Raw genomic sequence first — 25,817 nt, 5'->3', positions numbered from 1 at the left:
TCTTTGGCTTGTGGCTAGAACTGTGTTACAGGGCCTTGTGTGCTGAGCTGTTTGGCCTGGCTTCATCTGGGGCTTCTCCAATGGCTGTTGGCAATTAAAGATGGAAGTGGTTTTCTCCAGATCTCAGTTCCCAAACTTTGAGTCACTCAACCCTGTCCCAGCATGTTTCAAAGGCTCACCCCGAGAGGAGAAGTACTCAAGTGCAGGAGCTGTCCTTGTCCAGGCTAGCTTTGAACACAGCAGCCAAGGCACCTGAGCATGTTGGACAAATGGGGGCAGGACACCCCAGACACTCTGGGAACCAGCACTTTGCTCATCTGGGCTCTATTTGTGAGCCCTACTATTTACCTCCTCTCTCAACAACTCAGATCCACCTCCATAGGACAATGAGTGCAATCAACAGGTTATGTTTGTCTGTTTGTTATAAGGCTTCAAGGAAGTAGGAGGAAAGGGAATATCTGCTATGGGGCACTTTGTTTCAATAGATTGTCATGAACAGAAGACATGATGTGTGTGAAAGTATATCAGAAATCATAAATGTTATTCATTGCCTGTCGTCTGAACATCAAGGGTAACTTTCTCAGATATCTACCTATCTACCGTGTGACCATGACCTTTCTTTTCCACATTTATAAAGTATGGAGTGAGAATTTAAGGTTAATATATCCTAGAGTTCCAAAGCCGTTCATGTGTGGCCCCATCCAACCCCTTCAAATTTTGCTTGCTCCACTGAACAAGCCCTTGGCTCCAGACATGCTGTACATGTCAACCAACTCCCAAACACATTGCTCATCATCCTGCCTCAGCACTTCCTCAGCTCATGCTCTTCCTCATGCTTGATATGCTCTTCTCCTTACTGCCTAGTACAGTCATACTTCTCTTCCCGGGCTACCACTCCTGGGGCAGGCTCAGGGACCCCCAAACTCCTTTGGTATCCTGAAGCCCTTTTTCTCACCTCTCTTTCAGCCCTGAATCCGCACAGCCTGAGAGTTTTGCCTTCCTGTGTTTCCATTTCCCCTTCTAGACTATAAAGTCCTTTGAGGCAAAAAAAAAAAAAAGTGTCTTTAATTGTCTCTGTTTTCTCCTCCTGAGACCTAATACAGGGCCTAAATCAAACACTAGCCAAATAATTCATAGAATAGGGATCCCCTTACCCCTCCAAGGGCTGCTGTAAGGGGAAAAAATGAGACATCTGTCTATTGTCAGGAAAGCTATAGTTTTCTAATACTGTTTAGGACAAAAGAGAGAATTATTGAGCCAGCTTGTCAGTTCCACTGTATTTAAATGGAGCCCTGGGTGCTGCCCCTCAAACAAGAGGAACAGCCGATGCTTGTTTTGATTTTGATTCGTTGACCTCTCAGTTCTGTAACCCCCTTTCAGTTCCTTTGGGCCATTCTTTGAAATTCACCAGGGAAAGCCACCATAAACTCCCAGCCAGAGGCCATTAGTATAATTACTATATAGTATCTGGGCACAATAGTGGTACATTATATGAAAAGTAATATGGTAGTTTCTTTCATAAGTAATATGCTAGTTTTTGTATATGCATATGATACCATAATAATGTTGTTTCTGTCATTCACCTTCTTTTATCCTTCTGGGCTAAAAACATACATTTGGGCTGAAAGACATCCTGTGTCTGGCCTCAGCATGATAGAAAGAAACTTTCTGGATCTATCTCCAGAATGTCAACATCTGTTATGCCCCAGAAATATACAGACACTGTAGCTCCCTTCTTTGGGAGCAGGCTGAGTTGTGGGGCCGATAGGGGGGTGATATGGCAAGCCAAAAACCACAACACCCTTGGCTTTTGGCTGGCATCTGAAAGAATGTAGCCATTTTATGATACCAGTTACAGAGGCTGAGAATCTTGCAGGCATGTAACATGGAAGTAATGGAGGAATGAAATGTTTTTCCCAAAGAGAAACTCCAGTAAACTCTCTTTAATCTTTGTTATCTAATCTATTAGCCAGTGGAGAGATTATGTTCTCCATGCCCCCTATGGAAAAACTATGGTTCAGAGAGGTTTGGTAATTTTCTAAACATCATACAGTTTGTTTACGGCTGAATTAAGGTTAACACCCAAGATTCTAGGTTCTGGTCTCATACTTCATTACCCCACTTTGGTCTAATGGATATGCTACCATTGACTGTTAAATAGCAGAGACCAATTATTCCCAAATGGCACCTTCTTGAATTGAAGTCTCACAGTGATTCTCTTCTTTAGATCTGCCTTATAGGGAGGACCACTCTATTTGAGATTCTCTGTTATGTTTTTAGACAATAAAACCCCAGGGAAAGGGATGATGGAGGCTAAGATAGGCCTGATTTGAGTTCCGCTCTAGAAGAAGCAAAGAACGTACTGAAAATCCAATCAGTGTTTTTATATTGAGTGCCTCTGTTGTTCTGGGCACTGTGTTCAGACATGGACATCAAAGTTGAAAGTATCTGCTCTACTCTTCATAAATGAACAGTCTAGAAAGGGAAGAAGACACATAAGCAGACAGTGTCAGTATCATATACTAAGTGTAATGATTACAGTAAACCCAAATGCTATGGGAGCACAGAGAGAATGCCCAGGCTAGTCTAAAGGTAAGGATGGGCCCTCAAAAGTTTTCATGGAGTAACTACAGTTAATATCTGTGCCTGGCCCATTGAAAACATTCAGTAAAAGTTAGCCATTATCACCATGCCAGTACACGTTGTCCCTGCCCTCAAGGAGCTCATGGCCTAGCAAAGGAAAAAGTACCAATATATAACTATAATAATATGCAATTTAAGCTATATGGTCTGTTGGAGAAAACAGACATGGATAATAACTCACATTCAGTGAAGGCTGCCTATGTGCCAAGCAGTGTTCTGAGGACATTATATTTATTCCTTCATTTAGTTCCCATAACAACTCCATGGTTAACACAATTTTTTTGTCAATTATTAATATAAATGAGGAAACTGAAGCACAGACAAGTAAAGTAACTTGCCCAAAGCCGCACAACTAATGGACATTGTTAAGTAGTCACACTTAAACCTGTCTTAAAGAAGAAGAAAAGCCACCTGGAAGATGACCTGGCACTCACAGGTAGGCCATGGCTGGTCTCCTGATGGACATAAACATTCTCACAAAATACTGACATCAGACAATGTTACACTGAGAACATTGACAAAATGAAACAAAACAAGGCCCCTTCATAATTTTGTCTAAGCACAGATAAAAAACCCACAAAAGCCTTATCTCCACTTTAGTCTACCTCCCAATAGATAAGATTTATTAAGATGCCCAGTCACAGAATTGCCCTTGCTTTCTGAGAGCATTCAATGTAGAATTAATTCCCACTTTCTTAAACCCTCCCCGAATTACCCAACCAAAATCCAAATCCTATAATAAGTCCTTTCTACCACCTTTTATCTGAGACACCCCATGGTTTCCTGTTTTATTAGTTCGCTCTGGCTGCCATAACAAAATATTACAGACTGAGTGATTAAAACAACTGAGATTTATTTTCTCACAGTTCTGGAGGTTAAAAGTCCAAGATGAAGGTGTCAGTAGGTCTGGTTTCTCCTGAGATCACCATCTCCTTGGCTTGCAGATGGCATTTTTGTGTTGTCTGTGTCCTAATTTTCTCCTCTTATAAGGACCTCAGTCATATTAGATTAGGGCCCATTCTCAAGGCCTTATTTTAACTTAGTATCCTCTGCAAAGGCCCTATCTCCAAGCAGTCACATTCTGTGGTACTGGGAATAGTCAGAGCTTCAACATATGAATTTTTGGGGAAATGCCAATCAGCCCATAACACCCATGGTGTGTGTTCTCCCTCACTCTAACAAGTAGTAAACCCAAATTGTTCAACTACAGTTGTGTTTCTGGTAGTTTTTGGCTGGAGGGCATTGACAAAAATTATAACTGGTAACAAATAAGCAACTAACTTTATAAAGGAAGAATAGCATATGTAGTTAATACAGGTGAAAACAATGTGCTTTCCGACAACGGAAAAAGAGCAATTCATTCTGGATATTGAGATCCAGCCAATAGATGGGTGGCATTTTACATGTTTAACCTTTTTTGTTTGTTTTTGCTTTTGAGAGCAGAGGCCAAATTTTGTCTTCTTATTTATTCCAGTGCCTGAAAGATGCAAATATATTTGCACAGTGTCTCACAAATGCAAGATAAATAACATATCATCCCTATCCTCAGGACACATATACCGAACTTCCTTGTGACTCGATTTTCTCATTTGTAAAATGGAGATAGTAAAATTGTGTTTGTTGTGAAGATTAAATAATTCATGTAAATTGCTTAGCACAGTGTCTGGCACATAGTAAGGACCCAATAAGTATAATTATTTCAGGATAAGCTATTATTTATGGATGAGTTTCATAGATATAAAATGAGAGGGAGAAATAACAAGAGTGTTTCAAGCAAGTGGGATGATAGAAACAAAGGCACAGAGATGGGGAGTTGTAAAAGCCATATAGACAGTTTATGGTCCAGGAATGAAAGACCCATGGTAGAGCGCCTCAAACTTGGTAAAGTGACCCAGACCTTATTGTCAATGGGATATCTGGAACATTTATCTCCTGTACTTTGCCAGGGAAAAGAAAATATACCCCCGCCTCTGTACTGTTTCTGGGGAGGGATTGTGTGACAGGTGATGGTGAGAAGTTGCACACATCAGATCTCAAAGCCTGAGCCCTCGTAGCAAAATGAGGCTGTAGCTGTGGCAGCAAAGAAATCTGAAATGAGGCTCTGCCTGACTGGAGAAGCTGTGCTTTGGCAATGATGTTGGAGCAAGTGCACACAAAGTAGCTACTTTTACCCCTTCTGTTCTACTACCAACCTTTTCATCTCTTGCCTTGGCTCCTAGTGGTGACAAATCTCCCGAGGCTCAGGCCTCAACCTTGCACCCAGGACTCCAGAAGTACTAAATGGTCCCTCCTGAGTTGCTCTCCAATCGTTTTGCTGTTTCCTGTTGAGTTCCCAGGACGTCTGAAGGAAAATGACCACCTAAGAGATTTTTCAATGACAGCCATCAGGCAGATCTGTTTTCCTTCCTGGCCATATTCAGCTTCCCTTCTTTCCTTTATTCCCCAAATGTCACTCCCCAATTGTCTGCCTTCATCCAACCCTTCAAAAAGGACCCACCTTCCTGGGGGCCCAGGCCCTTAAGTTAAGAGTAGGTAAAGGTTGAATGGTTAGATGCTTGGTGGATGAAACCATTCAAATATTCTTCCCCAAACTTCAGAGTGCCCCTCTCCGCACACACAACTGCCCTAAAAGGCATGGGAGAGTGGTGTCCGGTTGCGTGTCTGCCAGGGGAAGAACGCACCACTGGCGTGGTGGACTGGAAGGGCAGCAGGAACGCGAGTGGGGGGCGGGGTGGGAATGGGGAAGGGGGGTGCGCGCCCTTTATGACAGGTGGCCGCGCAGTGCGCGCTCCCGGGCGCCCGAGGGGAGGGAGGGACAGACGGACAGAGTTGGGGGGGCACATAAGGAAGGGACCATAGAGAGGGTAAGGAGAGCGGGAGGGAAAGGGAGAGCTGTGGTGGGGAAGAAGGGTAGAGGGGGGAAGGCGTCCAGCAAGAACAGCCGTGTTGGAGGAAACAATGGCAGGGGCAACAGCGATGGTGGCAGCAGAGGCGGCCCCACTCTGGGCACCTTTCTGAATGGGCAGAGACAGCTCCGGGAGAAGAGGGGACCAGGCAGTGCCTGCAGAGGCTCTGAGAAAAGCGGCAGAGGGAGGAGAAGAGGGAGGAGGAAGAGAAGGAGGAGGAGGAGTAGGAGGAGGAGGAGGAAGGGGGAGGAGGGGGGACGAGGCAGGGGAAGAACCTGGGAAGGAAAACCAGTAGCATCAGCAGCAGCAGCAGCAGCCGCCGCCGCCACCACCGCCGCCACAGCAGTAGCATTAGCGGCAGTAGCAGGATTTAGCAATAGCTTTAACAGCTATAGCGACAGTAGCAGCCGCCCTCCTCTCTCCCTCTCGCGGACGGCCGCAGCCACCGCACAGAGCGGGCTCCAGGCGCCGAGCGCGCAGCCCGCTCCCTAGGTAGCTCCAGCCGGGGCGAGCGACAGTGTAAGCGAAGCACGGACCCTTGGAGCAGCCGGGCAGCCGCGGAAGCTCTGAGTTTCAGGGCCAGAGCCCGACAGCTCTGACTCCATCTAGCGCGGCGGCAGCGGAGCCTGAGGGAGCGAGCGAGGAGAGAGGCGCGTCCACCTGGCGGGCCCAGCGCATGGAGCTGAGGCAGAGGCGGCGGCGGCGGCGGCAGCAGTAGCAGCGGCGGTGGCGGCTAAGGCAGCTCGAACAGCTGCGGCGACGGCGACAGCCCAGCCTTGACTGCGACCGCGCTAGCTACAGCGCCTGCTGCCTGAGCCCGCCAGCGACGTGCGCCTCGGGAGTCGGCCTGTGAGGTGAGTACGAGCGCTGCCATACAGCTTCCTGGCCTTCTCGCCGGCTCCCCGGCTGGCTCGGGGTGGCGGCCGCAGGGGGTAGAATGAACTGGGGTAAGTCGAGCTAGACGAGAAGGAAGGGAAAACGGAACGGAGGACGTCTGTATGCGAATGTGTGTGTCTGTGTATGAGGGAGCGAGGCCGCTAGGGCGAGAGATCCCGGCTCGCCCTGACAGGCACTGCAATCTAGGAAAGGCCTCTGTGCTTGCGCCGTAGGAAGGGGGTTGCGGGGGGAGGGGAAGCGAGCGGACAGGAGCCTCCGCGCTTACACGCACGCAGCTCGGCAGAGTGCCGCCTCCTTTCGGACTGGTGCAGGGTAGAGCCTGGCCAGGGAATGGGGCATGGGCATGGCACGCTTCGGCGAGAGCGGGAAAACCCACGCGGCGGCCGAGGCCGGGCGCTCCGACCAAAGCCGCAAAGGTGCGAAGCCGGGCGGCCGTGGCGACCACAGAGCGCCCCCAGGACACGCGCCACTCGGCCGAGGCTGAGGACAGGTTTAAGTTGGAGGCCAGACCGAGCCTCGCCCAGCTCATCTCCTTTGCGGAAATTGGCTTGTGGCCCCTTCGCGCTCTCGGTGGCGGTCGAATTGACGCTTTTCTGTGTGGCTTCTGGCGCTTCTCTCTGCCGCGCCCCGCAGCACACGTCGGCTCGCGTCTTGTACACCCTGTAGGGCGGGAAGGCCGTGAGCCGGCGCGGGGAGCGGAGTCCCGCTCCAGGAAAGTGTGGAAACCGCGCTGCTGAGTTGGCGCCGTTCCGCTGAGGAATTCAGCGATTTCAGCATGACTGCTTCTGTCTGTCTGATTCGTGAGGGACCGAATCACCCGCGCAAGGTTTTCTGTCTTTTTCGAAGTTAAAAAAAAAAATTGGCATCCCCATTTCGACAACAGCACTCTTGATTTTTATCAAGCTTCTGGTTGCATTTTGGAATAAGTGGGTCTCATATTTTGCTTCTGGATCTTGGCTCCCAGCATATTGTTGAATGCTGTGCACAGCACTACATTTAGATATGTGGCCTTTTTCTAATGTTGCATTTTCTAGACTGTTATCTGAAAAGACATGATTTGTGTTGTAGGGCTGGCAGGGCTGTTTTAAAAAAATGTCTAAAGCACTTTAATCCCGGGATTTGAATATATCCTTGGTTGTTTTTGGTGGAGGAGTTCCTGGAATATTTTGCTTGGTGAGAAAAGGTGCTGTAATGGTCTTCTCTGAACTCCTTACGACCATTTGTGTTTTGGGGGGGTGAATCTCCCTTACATCTTTTACACATGAGGTAACATATGACCAAACGTTTTATTTACAGCAGTGACGTTCTTATGGCTGAGGAGAATTTACACTTATTGAAAAAATATTTTTAGAAGGGAACAAAAAAGTCCTAAGTAACTGTCATTTTACATATTAACTGGGAAACCGGCTAATCAAATAAAACTGGCTGAGTGTCTGAAACTCTATCCCAGTGAAATATGTGGCTGTGAATATAATTAACCATCTGTCTAGTGAGCAATTTAAATTTGGGCTGGTACATTTTTATTACAGTGTCTAATTTCTGGAAGACATACATTTTACCCAGCAGTAACAACAAAAACGTATTTGCTTACTAGGTCAAAAATTTACTGTGTGGTGGTGGTATTTCCCTTTCTTCCTCCATGTCTTTCATAGTCCCCACACTGCGTAACCTGGGAGGTCAAAAATGAGCTTCTTGTTTTTGCAAATAGCGTATTTACAATAGAGGAACTGAAACTAGCCCTGGTGGCTAGTGATTAGACATTTTTGTCTCTTAGAAATACTTTCCAATATTTCACCTCCCCGAAAATCTAGATAGATTGCATGCATGCTAGTTAAAAAAATATAATTTTTTGGTGCACATGGGGTAGGGTGATTGAACAAAATTTGTAAGACTTGAAATTTCTCTATTTACTTTCTCTTATTCTGATGAATTCTCTACCTGGCTGTCCCAACTGGCCCCCCCAGACATAAACTTATACAAAAACACATGCTTTTTTCCTTTTAGACAGTTTTTAAGGTTAACAGCATTCAGATCTGTGATTTTAACAATATACTGATAAACTGCTTTTTTTTTGTAAATCATAAGTGTAAAATACCATGACATAAAAATACATTGTACATATATTTAAAGTTTTCCCTATGGTGTGATTTTAGCCAGAAATTTATTACTAGGAAAAAAGAGGGATAGAGTTTGAGTAGAGATGAAATGGCTCCGGGAAGATTAGATTTGAGAGACCTTCACCAAATAGCTATTGTTAACATAACATAATTTAAATGAACCACGGATTGATTGTGCAGTAAGCTAGAGAAAGTCATTTAAAGGAAAATACTTTTAAAGCAAATATTTGCCTAAATAACAGCTCTGATAAATTGGTAACAATTATGTAAGTACATGGCAGAATTTGACATATGTCAAGTCTGTTAAATAAATCAACCTGTTCAGTGAATAAATCTTTGATGCATCAGTGCTTTCACACACACACACACACACACCCGTAACACCCTGTTGCCAAAGTCAAACAACTGCAGTACTGCCACTTTCTGTTTTACTTCAAGTCTGTCTCTTTTCCCTCTTTTTCTTTTTTCCACAATCTTCCGGTTACCTGTAAGCTACCTGGTGAGCAGAGAGAACTAAAGGTGAGGTGGTGTTGCCTGTGTTTAGGAGGTGGGAGAAGATGAGAAAAGTGCTAAGTGTTGGAGCACACAAAATGGGTTCATGGATCCTGGACACGGTCACTATGGAGGTCCTCGTCTCACGGACCACCATAGTGTATTTGCATAGGAGAAGGACTGGCCTATCCAGAGAAGCATTGGTTGCAGTTTCTCTGTTCCTAAATCCAGTTCTAGTAAATAATACTTTTTCTTCTGTATATCCCTTAGTAAGGAGAGAAAAATAGATTCTAAATGGCATTCGACTGTTACATTATCTTTAATCTTTTATCTGATGGCACATATATAAGTGTTCCTGGTAGGAGTAAGCAAAAGGAGAAAAGGGCCAAAGTGGATGAAAGGGAAGGGGAATGATTGACTAAGGAGTAGGTCATTTGGCTTCCTTGTTTTTCCCATCTTAAGAGATTTTTGGTTTGGACATTATTCATTTTTTCTTTTCATTTTTTTTTTCTTTTACTTCCTCTGAAAAGTTGGCCACCAGCTCCCTAATGGACAGTTTCTCCACCAGAGCACCTTTTCAAACCCAAGGTCATAGGGTCAGACACAAAGCACTTGTTACGTTCTCTATGGCACTTCTCCAGGGCTGCTTGAAAACAAAACAAAGAATATATACACCTACTACGTACCCATAAGAATTAGAAAAACAAAAACAAAAACAAAGAGCACCAGACAAGTTTGCATCACTTGGAGCTACCTTTAAGTTCACACCTTTTCTCTTGCCCAGAAAATTTCTTTTTAGGCAGAGGTGAACATTCGTGTCTTCTCAAACAACAGTGGCTCTGTTTGTAAGTACATCACAACCTTGGGGAAATCTGGTCTGGGGTGTCGTCAGTTGGGAAAGTGGAGGGTTGGGGAAAGCTGCCTTTTTGTGATGATAGAGTCTTTTATGGGCCAGCTACAGGTAGGCGTGAGGACCTTCATTGTCTCTGTTCCCTTCAGTCCCTCATTGCCCACAGTGATTCACAGGCCTCTGCTAGGGAATGTGCTCATTTTGGTCTTTTTCTGCAGGTAAGCACTATGATCTGATTTCTTTCCCTACCATCTTCTCTGGTGGAAAAGAAGCTGAAGTCTTCATGACCAACTATTAATACTATGTACACAATTATTACTTTTCCAAAGAGCACTTCAATATGTCATCTTATTTATCCCCAGTGTGATAATTTTGATGTAAACAATTATCTACTGTTTTCTCTAGCACCCTCAAGCCCCATTAAAAAAATTTTCAGCTTCTCACCCTCAGTAGCCCATTTTAAGTGTTATACCACTAGCTTAAACAAGAAGTTCCTCCTGATGTTTACTCTGAAGGGGTTTAGAGGTTTGAGACCAAGATTAATTATACCTTGGGCCTGAGTGCTAAAGTAGTGCCAAGTCATCCTCTGTCAAGAGCAGGTGTAAAGACTTAAACGTTAGACCTAAAACCATAAAAACCCTAGAAGAAAACCTAGGCATCACCATTCAGGACATAGGCATGGGCAAGGACTTCATGTCTAAAACACCAAAAGCAATGGCAACAAAAGCCAAAATTGACAAATGGGATCTAATTCAACTAAAGAGCTTCTGCACAGCAAAAGAAGCCACCATCAGAGTGAACAGGCAACCTAAAGAATGGGAGAAAATTTTTGCAACCTACTCATCTGACAAAGGGCTAATATCCAGAATCTACAATGAACTCAAACAAATTTACAAGAAAAAAAACAAACAACCCCATCAAAAAGTGGGCAAAGGATATGAACAGACACTTCTCAAAAGAAGACATTTATGCAGCCAAAAGACACATGAAAAACTGTTCATCATCACTGGCCATCAGAGAAACGCAAATCAAAACCACAATGAGATACCATCTCACACCAGTTAGAATGGCAATCATTAAAAAGTCAGGAAACAACAGGTGCTGGAGAGGATGTGGAGAAATAGGAACAATTTTACACTGTTGGTGGGACTGTAAACTAGTTCAACCATTGTGGAAGTCAGTGTGGCGATTCCTCAGGGATCTAGAACTAGAAATACCATTTGACCCAGCCATCCCATTACTGGGTATATACCCAAAGGACTATAAATCATGCTGCTATAAAGACACATGCACACATATGTTTATTTTGGCAGTATTCACAATAGCAAAGACTTGGAACCAACCCAAGTGTCCAACAATGATAGACTGGATTAAGAAAATGTGGCACATATACACCATGGAATACTATGCAGCCATAAAAAATGATGAGTTCATGTCCTTTGTAGGGACATGGATGAAATTGGAAATCATCATTCTCAGTAAACTATCACAAGGACAAAAAACCAAACACCGCATGTTCTCACTCATAGATGGGAATTGAACAATGAGAACACATGGACACAGGAAGGGGAACATCACACTCTGGGGACTGTTGTGGGGTTGGGGGAGGGGGGAAGGATAGCATTAGGAGATATACCTAATGCTAAATGATGAGTTAATGGGTGCAGCACACCAGCATGGCACATGTATACGTATGTAACGAACCTGCACATTGTGCACATGTACCCTAAAACTTAAAGTATAATAATAATAAAAAAAAAAGAACAGGTGTAGCGATTCATTTTATTTAGGGGTAGTTAAAACATTTCCTCTATGGAGGACTATAAGTAGAGTGACCATATGTTGTGGTTTATGCCTGTTGCTCCAGCATACTTATTTTACCCTCAAAAATGTCCCAGTTTGGAAAAGAATTTTGTGATCACCTTAGTATAAGCCACCTTTGAAAGAAACCATGATTCTCAATTTGGGGAGGTGATTATATTTGCAAAACTTGAGGATATAATGAGCTTTGGAGACATTATAGTCCCCTAACCCAGCTCAACCTATCTTTTTCCTAGCTAAGAGATCTTTCTGGAGAAGAACCCCTGAAATGATTCAGGGTTTCGGCTCAACAGAATTGGATTATTGGCTCCAAAGGCATCTCTCCAAAATGCCTGTTTGTATTTGCACATACACATGCACATAGAGAGGTGATGTCTGCATGCTGGAAAATGGCTGCTCTAACTTTCATGAAAGACTGGTAAGAATTAATAAGTTTAAAGTTTATCAGGAGAAACTTAGGTTTAGAAGCAACATCCTGACCATGGTATTTGTGAGATACAAGGGCATAGCACCAAGAGAAGTGTTAATTCTTTTCAGAATAGGTTTGAGAAGTGCACAGGCAACTTTCTATTTCAAATAGTTTGTATGTGGTCATTACTCTTATGTATATAGTTTTTCAATTTGCCTTTTCCATAATGGACATGATGATCTTTTCAACTACTTCTCATTCCTCCCAGTATCCATGATTGGCTTTCATCGATCTAGGGCAGGAGTTAAAAGAAACTATGGCCCACAGGCCAAATCTGGCCTGCCATGGAAAAAGAAAGAATGCAGACAAGAAAAAAAATGGAGCCATTTAGAGTTGCTTCTGCAAACATTTTCAAGCTTCCTCTTCTTAATTGAGCTTCATTTAGTTCAATGTTAGAATGAGTCCACATTTCTTGATTATATTTCAGCTCATATCTAGTGTTTGGAGATTGTCCAGAGCCTGGTAGAGTGGCAGGGGGTGACCCGAAAAGTGAAATCCACAAATGGATTTTTTTGTTTGAGTCAAAATGTCAATAGCTATTTTTTCTTTCCTGCCTAGGTGAGTAATCCAAATTTTGTTGTGCCACTAAATTCTTTATGCCTTCCTCCCCAATATTTGTCATGTTATTCCAGACATGCATGTGATTTATTAACCCAGAGACTAGATCTCAGCAAATTGCTTGAATAGGAACATGCTTTGTCTTTAGTTACTAAATAACTGGAACACATCCTGAAGATGTGCTGTTTTACTAAGTAGGGAAGTAGAAAAAGTGGGTCATCACCATCTAGCCAATAGTCCCTAACCTTGGCATGAACCCCTGTGAAAATTCAGTGAATGCCAAGGATACTCTCTTCAGAAAAGTGCATATTTACACATGTAACACTTGCATACATTTTCAGGAAGTCCAGCCATATATTGTGAGTTTAAACCTCTGTGCTAGCCTTTCCCTAGCTGTTACAGAATTCTTGTTGTATGGCTGTCATGGTCATGGTAGCTTGAAATGGAAGCCATTAAATGTCTCTCTCAAAAAACATGTTATTAGTATATTTATGGGCCACATCCCTCAGCTACCGTACAAGCATTTTTCTGATTAGCCTTCACAGACATTTTTTATTATGAAGAAGAGCCACTTAGCACTCACTTTTACATTACCATTCTCACCAAAAACGTCAAGACTAGTTTCCCCAAATTATTGACTTGTCAACTCTCTGATTCTTCAAAATGCCTGTTCAGCTTTCACACACCCCACACACAAGTTCATCATTAATATATAAAATATATTCCATAAAAGCTCACTCACATTTCATCTGCCTCTACCTCTCTCTGTTTCATCTGTTTCTCTCACTCTATATATTTCTCTTAGCCAAGGTTCTGACAAATGTGGGGAACTCTTTCTAGCACCAATCATTAGGTATGGTGATGGAGTCAGAGAGGGAGATGGTGTCTAGACACCTTCATGGGGACCTTGAGACACATGAGCCTTTTGGAGTATTAGACATCTTGGAGAGAGTTAATGTATTTCATCCTGGATATCTAACATCATATATTAAAGGCAAAGCTCCTTAAGCTCTGCAAACACAAATATATGCCACATCTGCGCCTTGCAGTTGGGATGGTAGTAATAGGTGGCATATTAGTCTGTTCTCATACTGCTATAAAGAAATAACTGAAACTAGGTAATTTACAAAGAAAAGAGGTTTAATTGGCTCATGGTCCCACAGGCTGTACAAGAAGCATGGCTGGGTAGGCTTCAGGAAACTTTCAATTATGGCAGAAGTGGAAGCAGGCATGTCTTACATGGCCAGAGCAGGAGGAAGAGACCAAAGGAGGTGGTGCTACACACTTTTAAACAACCAGAGCTCATGAGAACTCACTCACTATCATGAGAACAGCAAGGGGGAAATCTTCCCCCCATGACCCAACTACCTCCCACCAGGCCTGTCCTCCAACATTGGGGATTACAATTCAACATGGGATTTGGGCAGGGACACAAATCCAAACCATATCAAGTAGTATTCAGATTCATGAATAAATGTTTATTGCTTCTTGTCTTGGTAGTTTAGAATACTGCAGAGCATGTGGGTTAATAGAACCCTAAGACTGGAGGGGTCCATTAATGATAATTACTGATTCAATTCAGCAAACACTTATTGAACATCTACTCTGTGCTAAGCCCTGAGATATTGGGGACAGATAAAAGAATAAAATGAATTTTTCTGTCTCATAGGAAATTAGCTTTGCTCCTGGCTGGGTCTTTTTATCATCTGCATGAATTTACCCCCCTATTTTCCTAATTCAATGCATTCTTCTATTGTTTCTATGTTCTACCCCTTGGTAAATGTCTTAGTCTGTTTCCTGTTGCTTATAATGGAATGCCTGAAACTGAGTAATTTATAAAGAAAAGGAATTTATTTCTTAAAGTTATGGAGGCTGAAAAGTTCAAGGTAGAGGGGCTGCATCTGGTGAGGGCCTTCTTGCTGGTGAATTCTCTGTAGGGTCCTGAAGCAGTACCATGGCATCACATGGCAAGGGGGCTGAATGTGCTAGCTCAGGTCTCTCTCTTCCTCTTCTTATAAAGCCACCAGTCCCACTCCCATGATAACCCATTTATCCATTAACCTATTAATCCATTAATCCATGAATGGATCAATCCATTCACCTTTTAAAGGCTCCACCTCTCAATACTGCCACATCAGGGATTAAATTTCAAAATGAGTTTTGGAGGAGACAAATCAAACCGCAGGGAGTTTCTTGGCAAATAGGTATCTCTAGCTGGGTTGAGACAAGATTTCCAGCCCCTATGGCAAAAATGCTTCTTTTCTTATCCTTGCATTAGTTTAGCAGGCCCCATTTAATAGGGAATAATGTGATTCTTTCCCTGTGATTCTGAGGCAACATTTCTATCACTGCTATCATTGGTGATGTGGAATTGCAAATATCATTAGCCATGATGTATTGACTACTGCCTTAAAATTATAGTATGGAGTTGTTGATTCTGACTAATGAATTGAATGTACTCTGCAAAAAGCCAGCTGTCCATCTTTGAGTGGGTTGGTTTTTAACCCCTATTTGGTAGCTTTAGCAGTTTTCTACTATGGTTGCTGTAACAAATTTCCAAAATCTTAGTGGTTTAAAACAACAAATTTATATTTCTACAGTTTTGAAGGTCAGAGATTGTCTGAACTAGGCATTGGCTAGGCTATAATCAAGGTGTAGGCAGGGCTATATTTATTTCTGGGGTCTCTGGGTGGAGACTCCATTTTCTTGCTTTTCTGGCTTCTAGGGGCTGCTGGAATTTTTTAGCTCATGGTCCCCTTCCATATTCAAGCCAGAGATGGGAGATTGTTTCCTCACACTGCATCACTTAAATCTTGCTTCCATCATTACATTTCCTTTTCTGACTCTCACTCTTCTACCTCCCTCTTCTGTTTATAATGACCCCTCTACTTATATTTGGTCTATCTGGATGGATAATCTGGGATAATATTTCCATCCCAAGATTTGTTGATTTTCAACCATAATTCTATCTGCAATTTTAATTCCTCTTGTGCCATGTAACCTAACATATTCACAGGTTCTAGGAGTAGGATGTGAACATCTTTGAAGGCCGTTATTCTGCCTACCACAGTGACTTGACTTTTTTGTTGTTACTTTTTATTTTGGAATAATTATAGAATCACTGGAAGTTGCAAGGACAGAGAGGCCCTGTGTATCCTTCTCCCAATGCCCCAATGGTTACATTTTGCATAATAGTTGTGTGTAGTTCTGTATCACTTTATCACATGTGTATATTTGTGTTTTTTATTTATTTTTAGTTTTGTAGAAACATGGTTTTACTGTGTTGCCCAGGCTGATCTTGAACTCCTGGACTCAAGAAATCCTCCTGCCTTGGTCTCCCAAATTGCTTGGATTACAGGTGTAAGCCACCGTGCCCAGCCAGCACACATGTATATTTGTGTATCCACCATCACAATCAAGATAAAATATTATTTCATCACTGCTAGAGATCTCTTTTGTGCTACACCTTTATAGTCTTTGTAATTCACCCCCACTCCTTTGCCATATCAAACTCCTTGCAATCACCAATATATTTTCCATATCTAAAGTTTTATCATTTCAAGATTTTTATATAAATGGAATCATTGAGTATGTGACTTTTGGGGGTTGGCTTTTTTCACTCAGCGTAATGCCCTGAGATCTATTCCAGTTGTTTTGGGCATTAACAATTCATTTCTTTTTACTGTTGAACAGTATTACATGGTATTAGTGTATCACAATTTATTTAATCATTCACCTGTAGGGAGAAATTTTGGTTGTCTGGAGTTTTTGGTTATTACAAATAAAACTGCTATGAACATTAGCATACAGGTGCTTTTTGTTTGGTTGGTTGGTTTTGTTTGTTTGTTTGTTTGTTTGAGTGGGGCGGAGACTTTCTCTGTTGCCCAGGCTGGAGTGCAGTGGCACAATCTCGGCCCACTGCAATCTCCACCTCCCAGGTTCAAGTAGTTCTCCTACCTCAGCCTCCCGAGTAGCTGGGACTACAGGCGCATGCCCCCATGCCTGGTTAATTTTTCTAATATTTGTATTTTTGGTAGGGACAGGTTTCACCATGTTGGCCAGGCTGGTCTTAAACTCCTGACCTCAAGTGATCCACCTGCCTTAGCCTCTGATTACAGAGTTGGAATTACAGTGCTGGGATTACAGGCATGAGCCACTGCACCTGGCCTAGCATTTTTGTGTGAACATAAGTTTTCATTTCTCTGGGAAAAGCTCCCAGGAGTGCAATTGCTGCATTGTATGGTAAATGTATGGTTTAGTTTTTTAAACTAAAAACTGATTTTGAAGTTTTTTCAGAAACTGAAAATCTATTTTCCAAAGTGTCTGTAAGTACATAACTTATTATAGTCTACTAGTATCAACATTTTACCTGTTTGAGTAAATTATAGAAACCTTACCCCTCTTTAAGTTCCTTTAACCTTCCCCACTTATAATTGCCTTACTTTCTCTACGTATATCTAGAACTACATTAGACAATGCTACAATTTTTGCTTCAACCCTCAAACATAATTGAGAAACCCAATGGGAGAAGCAAAGTCAATTATATTTACCCTTTTACTCTTTCTGTTGTTTGTTTCTTTCTGAGGTTTCTAGATTTCTTCTTTTACATTTTTTTTCTCTTAGAGATCTTCCTTTACTTATTCTTTTAATGCAGGTTTGCTAGCAACAAATTATCTTAGTTTTCCTTCTTCTGAGAATTTATTGATTTCCCATTCATTCCTGAAGGATATTTTCACCTGATGTAGAAATCCTGGTTGACAGGTTGTTGTTGTTTCCTGAAAGCATTTGAAAAATGTGCCATTTCTTTCTGGTCTTCATGGGTTCTGATGAGAAATCTGCTTTCATTTGAATTGTTTTACACTTGTAGTTAAGGTGTCATTTCTCTCTTGCTGCTTTTAAGGTTTTTTTTTTTTTCTTTAGTCTTTAGAAGTTTGACTATGATGTGCCTTGGCAAAATTTCTTTGGGTTCTTCTGGTTTGGTATATGCTAAGCTTCTTATGTCTGCAGGTTTATGTCTTTTGCCAAGTTTTGGAAGTTTTCAAGTATTATTCCTTCAAATAATGTTTCTGTCCTGTCTTCTATTCTTCATGGTTTCTTCTGATGAGAGAAAACTTAGATCTTGTTTTTGTAGTTCTACAGGTCCCCGAGGCCTGTTCATTTTTCTCATCTATTTTTTCTCTGTTGTTCAGACTAGATAGTTTCTATCATTATATTTTCAAGTTAAGTGATTCTTTTCTCCATCTTCTTCATTCTGTTGTAGAGACCATACATTGAGTTTTTATGTTTTGATTATTATATTTATGAGACTTTCTATTTTTCGTTTGTTACAAGAGTGTTTCTAATTACTTATTGAAACATTTTTGTGATGGCTGGTTTAAAATCTTTGTCAGATAATTCTAATATCTCTTTCATCCTGGTTTTGCCACCTATCGATTGCCTTTTTTCATTCAGTTTGAGATCTTTCTGGTCATTGGTATGATAAGTGATTTTTATAGAAATATATACGTTTTGTGGTATGTCATGAGACTTTGGATCTTATTTAAACTTTCTGTTTTATCTAGCTTTCTCTGGCACTGCTCTAGCTCCAGGAGCTCCAATTCCTGGGGAAGGGAGTTGCTGTCTTGTTACTGCCAGATGGTAGTAGAAGTCTGCTTGCTTGTTGACAGTTGGAGGGCAGGACTTCTCATTATTGCTTGTTAGGGGTTGGAATTCAGCCACATTTCAAGTGCTTGGTAGCCATGTATGGTTAGTGGCTACCATATTGGATAACATATATGTAGAGCATTTCTATCACTGCTCTAGGAAGACTGAGGTTGGGAGAGGGAGCAGTAAAGGAGCTTGGCAGTACAGGAATTGGGGTTTGGGAAAACTGGCACAGATGGAATAAGACAAGGATCTAGTTATTGGATCTGAGGTCCATGGCTAGGGTTTGGTTCCAAAACCTGAGGTGCTGTGAGTTCTATCTAGAGAAATATGGGCACAGAGAACTCATCTGGTTAATATGGATCCAGTAGGGCAGAGTTAGTATCCATAGTATTAACTAAGTTTTGTCCTCTCAGCCATTGTAAAAGACATGGTGTGGCATGCTGCAGATCCTAGTACCACTCTATTTGAGTAGAGGGAAAGTCTTCCCTATTAGATGGCAGTTAGTTTGCTTATTTGTAGCAACATACTTGACCTCCATGACTGAGGTAACCATTGATTGGGGAAACGTTAACAGAAAAGAGTGAGTTGTGAAAAGGGTATTCATTTAGTTTATAGGATCTAGGGTTTATTTGGCATCTTGGTGGCCTTAATGTTCTAATACTTGAGACTTCCAGCATGCTCAGCCAGGTGGGGAGCATTTATGTAAGAACTCTGTCCTTCACTGAGCTCTGTGTTGACTTGTTGGCACTTTTTGTCCAAGTCCCAAAGAGTTAGTGGACCCTGTTACACAGCTTCTTTGTACACTGAAATAACTGTTGCCCTCTCAAGTCTCTCTTTGCTTAGATTAGTGGGGGTGTACTTAATGTAGATTCAGTGTTTTCAATCTCCCCTTGGGGCAGTTCGTTATATTTTCCCTTACTGGCTCTATGTGTGTATACATCCTAATGTGCTTGTATTTATGGACTGCCTGTGTACTGTATCTCTTGGCAAGGGAAAAGGAATACCTAGTGTCTATTGAATATGTATTGTTTGTATAGTATACAGGTCACATGACCTTTTCCCTTAGCAAGACCTGTATGTGCAAAGCCGTGGCTTTGACATGTTAAGATATTTCATAACACAGTCAAATCCACTTGGCTGAATAGGTGAAAGAAAAGGGAATTGAGCCAGGGCTATAGTGGGGTTTTTCAGATCTATGTGGTTTGACTTAAAATGAAACAAAAATACACACTCATTTGAGAAAGAAGCAGTTTCAGAGTTAGACTGTAAGAGAAAATAAACATGCTTTATAACCCAAAGCCAAGGTGTTGGTTTTAAAACCCTAGACTATAGCTCACCCAGATCCTTCCAGTATGTGTATATGTGGGGAGGAGGTAAGTGTTGCTGGTCTGCTACTCAGAGATATGGAGATGGTATCATGGGAGCAAAATCCCAATTTGTCACTTTGTCTTTTAAGAAGGCTCCAAATATGCCACTTACTTTTTTTTCTTTGAGAAGGAGTCTTGCTCTGTGTAGTGGCATGATCTCAGCTCACTGCAACCTCCACTTCCCGGGTTCAAGTGATTCTCCTGCCTCAGCCTCCTGAATAGCTGGGATTACAGGCACCCGCCACAACCCCTGGCTAATTTTTGTATTTTTAGTAGAGACAGGGTTTCACCATGTTGTCAAGGCTGGTCTCGAACTCCTGACCTCAGGTGATCTTCCCGCCTTGGCCTCCCAAAGTGCTGGGATTACAGGTGTGAGCCACCACATCCGGCTGCCACTTACTTTTGAAGACAGTGGTCACTAGTTGTGCTGAGGGGCCAAAGGGTCAGGATACTGTTATACAAATCTAGGAAGAGAACCTGGAATCACCTTTTCTTGCCATTGATCTTACCGTTTTCCTATAAGCCACAGTATTAGTTTGTTTTCACGCTGCTGATAAAGACATACCTGGGAAGAAAAAGAGGTTTAATTAGACTTACAATTCCACATGGCTGGGGAGGCCTCAGAATCATGGTGGGAGGTGAAAGGCACTTCTTACATGGTTGCAGCAAGGGAGAATGAGGGAGATGCAAAAGCAGAAACCCTTGATAAAAACCATCAGATCTTGCAAGACTTATTCACTACCACCACAACAGTATGGGGGAAACTGCCCCCGTGATTCAAATTATCTCTGACAAGGTCCCTCCCACAGCATGAGGGAATGATGGGAATACTATTTAAGATGAGATTTGGGTGGGCACACAGAGCCAAACCATAACATTCCACCCCTGGCCCCTCCAAATCTTATGTACTCACATTTCAAAACCAATCATGCCTTCCCAACAGTCTCCCAAAGTCTTAACTCATTTCAGTATTAACCCAAAAGTGCACAGTCCAAAGTCTCATCTAAGACAAGGCAAGTCCCTTCCACCTATGAGCCTGTAAAGTCAAAAGCAAGCTAGTTACTTCCCAGATACAATGGGGGTACAGGTATTGGGTAAATACATCTGTCCAAATGGGAGAAATTGGCCAAAACAAAGGGGTTACAGGGCCCATGCAAGTCCAAAATCCAGCATGGCCGTCAAATTCTAAAGCTGCAAAATGATCTCCTTTGACTCCATATCTCACATCCAGGTCACGCTGATGCAAGAGGTAGGTTCCCATAGTCTTGGGCAGCTCCACCTCTGTGGCTTTGCAGGGTATAGCACCCCTGCTGGCTGCTTTCACAGGCTGGCACTGAGTGTGGATTTTCCTGGCACATGGTGCAAGCTTTCAGTGGATCTACCATTCTGGGTCTGGAGGATGGTGGGCCTCTTCTCACAGCTCCACTAGGCAGTGCCCCAGTAGGGACTCTGTGTGGGGGCTCTAACCCCACATTTTTCTTCTGCACTGCCCTAGCAGAGGTTCTCTGTGAGGGCTCCACCCCTGCAGCAAACTTTTGCCTGGGCATCCAGCATTTCCATGCATCTTCTGAAATCTAGGTGGAGGTTCCCAAACCTCAATTCTTGACAACTGTGCACCCACAGGCTCAACACCACGTGGAAGCTGCCAAGGTTTGGGGCTTGCACCCTCTGAAACCATGGGCCGAGCTGTACGTTGGCCCCTTTTAGCAACAGCTGGAGCAGCTGAGACACAAGGCACCAAGTTCCTAGGCTGCACACAGCATGGGGACCTTGGCCTAGCCCACAAAACCATTTTTTCCTCTTAGGCTCCTGTGTCTATGATGGGAGAGGCTGCCATGAAGACCTGTGATATGCCCTGGAGACATTTTCCCCATTGTCTTGGGGATTAACATGTGGCTCCTTGTTACTTATGCAAATTTCTGCAGCCAGCTTGAATTTCTCTTCAAAAAGTGGGTTTTTCTTTTTTACTGCATCATCAGGCTACAAATTATCTGAACGTTTATGCTCTGTTTCCCTTATAAAAGGGAATGCTTTTAACAGCACCCAAGTCACCTTTTGAATGCCTTGCTGCTTAGAAATTTATTCCACCAGATACCCTAAATCATTTTGCTCAAGTTCAAAGTTCCACATATCTCTAGGGCAGGGGCAAAATGCCACCAGTCTCTTTGCTAAAACATAACAAGGGTCACCTTTGCTCCAGTTCCTAACAAGTTCCTCATCTCCATCTGAGACCACCTCAGCCTGGACCTTATTGTTCATATCACTGTCAGCATTTTTGTCAAAGCCATTCAACAAGTCTCTAGGAGGTTCCTAACTTTCCCACATTTTCCTTTTCCTGAGCCCTCCAAACTGTGCCAACCTCTGCCTGATACCCAGTTCCAAAGTCACTTCCACATTTTCAGGTATCTTTTCAGCAACGCCCCACTCTACTGGTACCAATTTACTGTATTGGTCCATTTTCATGCTGCCGATAAAGACATACCCGAGAATGGGAAGAAAAAGAAGTTTAATTGGACTTACAGTTCCACATGGCTGGGGAGGCCTCAGAATCATGGCGGGAGGTGAAAGGCACTTCTTAAATGGTGGTGGCAAGAGAAAATGAGGGAGATGCAAAAGTGGAGACCCCTGATAAAACCATCGGATCTCATGAAACTTATTCACTACCACAACAACGGTATGGGGGAAACTGCCCCCATGATTCAAATTATCTCCCACCGAGTCCCTCCCACAACATGTGGGAATTATGGGAGTATAATTCAAGATGAGATTTGGTGGGGACACAGAGCCAAACCATATCAGCCTCTGTGGGGTTGGTGGGTGTGTGTTTGTGTGTGCACGCGCATGTGCACATTTTTCGCCCTAATTCAGTAATGCTTTGTTAGCTATACTTACATGGATTTAGCACCTGAATGAACAGAAAAACCCATTTGTTTATTGTCGAAATAAAGTGGGGATGCCATGACATTGCTGACTGCCATGATTTGTGATTCATTAAGGCCAGGATACTTCTAGGCAATCACTGAAAGTTGAAAAGCAGGTAAGTGAATTAATCTCTTCCCTTTGATTTTCACCTTTAATATTATAACCTTAGATATGACTTCAATATCTTCCAGCACTGAGTAGAATTGGTTAAGGGAAGGCCAGAGTGGATGTAGTTAACACCAGGAATGGAATTCCTTTTGTTTTGTGAAAATTCAGTTTATAGTTTATTAGACTGAAGAATCCACAGGCCTGCCTCAGACAACCAGGCCATATACTAGACAAGAGCACTCTCAGATTACACTTTGAAATGAAAGCCTATTTTGGCATAATATGCACTGAAAGGAAAAGTGTGCTCCTAGGTATGCTCTTTACTTTGCCTTTTGGACTGTCCTTTTGGGTTTCCTCAGCCTTTCTCTGATCTGTATGGCTCTAGGCCCCGCTCCCAATAACCCTCTAGGAGGCCCTGTTCCATGTCATCTACTTATGGCACTGAAATACCAGGTGTCACATGGTATAAGGTAGTAGTGACCACAAGGGGCCCAGAGGAGGATGTTTGCCGAGGGAAGCAGCCTGTTTCCAGATCCTCAGGTAGAGGGTGTGCTCAAGCAGCTGAGACAGCCTGAGGTGGGAGAAGGAGCAGTGGATGATAGGTCAGAGCTGCCATTTCCATTGGTTGTTGAGATGGCCAGCTGAGGGAGACAGTTGTTTGTTCAGTGGTCCTGAGGAAGTAAAATCATATACTGGTGTTTTTTGATTCCGGCGACAGATTGATGTTAAGGGACCATAGGCATTTAGGCTGCCAATAATAATACCTGATCATCCTATAGCTCCTTCTAAAGGACTCAAAGGACTCCTATATTTTATTTCATTTGGCCTCACAAACATCTTCATGGACTTCATGGACTTAGGAAAGGTAAATATTGGTGGTCATGTAGGACAAGCTTTTCTCTCTCTCTGGGCCTCAGAATTTTCAAATTGTGAAATGGAGGCTTGGTCTAGAGATGATGATCTCTAAGGTCGTTTCCCACAGTAACAGTTTCTATGGTGGCAACATCTTCCAGGTGGAGGAATTAAGTCTCAGACACTTTAAAGTGAGTTGCACACAACTACACTCTCTATCAGGTACAGAGTGATGATTACAGGCCCAGGCCATGATCCCTTCCCTTAGCTTGCCCTATTAGTGGTCTCTTTGAACAGTGAGGTAAGGGGCAGGGGGGTGGTGCTCTTGCTTCTGAACACACAAAGGCTTTACTTATCTGTTTCATTTAACACTCTCCCCTCACCTGACCACCTTCCCAAACTACCTTCTGTCACTCATCAGCAGGGCCTCCAACTTTTCCCTTGATGTTCCTCGGGATTCATATCTTGTTTGACTGCAGCTGTTTTCCTGGTGTATTGTGTGGCTAGATGCAAAGTCATTGCTACCTTAGAGAGTAAAGTCTGGAACCAGCACTTCAGTTACATCAGGAAAGAGAGGCTGTGCCTCCTGGGTGTGGCAGGGGGTCAAAGTGAGAAGAGACATTCAAAAACATCATATTATAAGGTGCCCTGAAAAAGCAAGGAGGGTCTGTAGATTAGGGCTGGGGAAAAAGGACTGGACAAAGGTATGATGGGGGAAATCAGACAGTGAGTTGATGAAAGCAAATACATTCAATGATCAATTAATATGCAGCAAAGAGGCTAGGATGCCTGAGATTTCTTTGGAGTTGGAGGATAAACATGGCATTTATGACTGTGACAGGGATTTATCTTGGGAGAGGGCAGTAGGGGAAAAATGAAAAGCTTTATTTTCAGCAAGTTCAGCTTTTGTAGTAAGATATTTAGCTTAAGAAATGCAAGCTAAGTACTGTGAGGGAATAAATTCAGAGAACCATATTCCCCATATGATTCCTGGAAACCAGTAGGAATTTGGCTCAAGAAGGGATGGCAGAAGGTGATTTGTGGTGTTATAACAGCCGCCTTGGAAGCCAAGATGGAAAATTTGTCCCTGAAAGGCTAGGCAGTTGGAGGAGACTCACTGGAAATTTCTGTCCGGAGAAAATAAATGAAACAGAGAAGAGCTTAAAAACACATGGTGGAGGGTGAAGTCTGGGACACCCAGGAACCCATATCTTGTAATAGGTCCACTTGTTAAATTCCTGGCTTATGGTCTAGAACAGGATTTTGTTCATTTCCTTGGAACAAAAAGGTCCCCAGGCACCCAGAGCTTCTATCTTATCCCAGTCCACAGCCTCTTACCCCTTCTTTCATTTCTCTTTTCTTTTCCTGTTTTTTTTTTAAGAGATGGGGTCTTGCTCTGTCACCCAAGCTGGAGTACAATGGCACAAACACAGTTTACTGCAGCCTTGAATTCCTGGGCTCAAGGGATCCTCCTGCCTCAGCCTCCCAAGTAGCTAGCATTACAGGCATGTGCCACCATGCCCGGCTAATTTAAAAAAAAAAATTGTGTAGAGACAGAGTCTCGTCATTTTGCCCAGGCTGGTCTTAAACTCCTAGGCTCAAACAATCCTTCCACGTCAGCCTCCCAAAGTGCTGGGATTACAGGCATGAGCCACCCTGCCCAGCCTTTTTTCCCTATTTCTCTCATTTTAAGAATAAATTCATTTATCATTTATCAAAAGAATCCATGAACATTTCACAAATATTGAAAAGTAGAGAAAAGAAATAATTCAACCTTTTGTTTTTAGAAGTTATTTGTGTCTTTATTTTTGTTTTTGGTTTTTTTTCGTTTTGTTTTTGAGACAGATGGAGTCTTGCTGTGTTGCCCAGGCTGGAGTGCAGTGGTGCAGTCTTGGCTCATTGCAGCCCCCAACTCCTGAGTTCAAGCAATTCTCATGCCTCAACCTCCCAAGTAGCTGGGATTACAGGCACCCGCCATGACGCCTGGCAAATCTTTGTATTTTTAGTAGAGACGGGGTTCTACCATGTTGGCCAGGCTGGTCTCGAACTCCTGATCTCAAGTGATCTGACCGCTTCAGTCTCCCAAAGTGCTAAGATTACAGGTGTGAGCCACTGTGCCCGACGTTTGTCTTTATTTTGAATAATTATAAAAGTATTGAAAAGACTAGG

General features: G+C 42.9%; 1 protein-coding gene across 1 annotated transcript in view; it reads left to right on the top strand.

Moving 5' to 3' along the window:
* The first annotated feature begins 5,802 nt into the window (after window positions 1–5,802).
* The window catches only part of NEXMIF (neurite extension and migration factor), a 187,024-nt gene continuing 167,009 nt past the window's right edge, over window positions 5,803–25,817 (top strand). Inside the window, exon 1 of the mRNA XM_004064411.5 lies at window positions 5,803–6,403. The gene's annotated coding sequence lies outside the window, so the exon portion shown is untranslated. The remainder of the gene's footprint in view (window positions 6,404–25,817) is intronic.

The sequence above is a fragment of the Gorilla gorilla genome, chromosome X, assembly GCF_029281585.2.
Source record: "Gorilla gorilla gorilla isolate KB3781 chromosome X, NHGRI_mGorGor1-v2.1_pri, whole genome shotgun sequence".
Classification (NCBI taxonomy): domain Eukaryota; kingdom Metazoa; phylum Chordata; class Mammalia; order Primates; family Hominidae; genus Gorilla; species Gorilla gorilla.
Note: the sequence above shows the minus strand (reverse complement) of the source record. Positions and strands in the feature narration are given on the sequence as shown.